Source organism: Pygoscelis adeliae, unplaced genomic scaffold (genome assembly GCF_000699105.1).
Source record: "Pygoscelis adeliae isolate BGI_AS28 unplaced genomic scaffold, ASM69910v1 Scaffold463, whole genome shotgun sequence".
In the NCBI taxonomy this organism is placed as follows: Eukaryota; Metazoa; Chordata; class Aves; order Sphenisciformes; family Spheniscidae; genus Pygoscelis; species Pygoscelis adeliae.
This window is the reverse complement of record NW_008824471.1, coordinates 116,361-117,244: the sequence shown is the minus strand read 5'-3', so window position 1 is coordinate 117,244 and position 884 is coordinate 116,361.

The window sequence follows — 884 nt, the reverse complement described above, 5'->3', positions numbered from 1 at the left end:
AGGAATGCTTCCACCTGAACAGCACATTATGGATCAGCAGAAGTGTTGAGACAACACAACTTCGTTACTTGGTGAGGACAAGATGGCTGATTATTTGTAAGAACATAAACAGGGATAGGATCTGAGGGGCCGATCAAAAACTTTTCAAATCAGGAACAGTGGAATAGAAGTATGTTAGGAATGGGGAGGATTCAATATAACCAACAAGCTGAACTTTGTCCTATGGGACAAAAATGCCACCTGGGGATTAAAATGCAAAAAAACTGGTCAATGTGACTGGCAAGTACAATGTCTGCCAGCCTGGACACTGATACCTGGAGCTAGCTGCCCAATGTTTTCCTCCCAGCCTGCCTGGGCATAGCAGTCATTGCAGCTTCTGAGTTTCCCTTTTGGCTTGGGGCCAAGCTGCTTCCTTCTCTTCCAGCTCCTCCTGCCCCGCTATGTGGAGGCAGGAGGATGATGGAGGCAATCTATGAATCCTCCTGCCCCACTACCACCTCACCATTTTGCAGGAGCCTCCTCCTCTAAGAATTGCTGATGTGACGTTAAGGAGAGCCAAGATCTGCTATCATCTCAGTAAGTTTCTGCTTTCTCCCTCAGTAAGTTTGCAGATGACAGCAAGTTGGGCGGGAGTGTTGATCTGCTCGAGGGTAGGAAGGCTCTGCAGAGGGACCTGGACAGGCTGGATCGATGGGCCGAGGCCAACTGTATGAGATTCAACAAGGCCAAGTGCCGGGTCCTGCACTTTGGCCACAACAACCCCATGCAGCGCTACAGGCTTGGGGAAGAGTGGCTGGAAAGCTGCCTGGCGGAAAAGGACCTGGGGGTGTTGGTTGACAGCCAGCTGAACATGAGCCGGCAGTGTGCCCAGGCGGCCAAGAAGG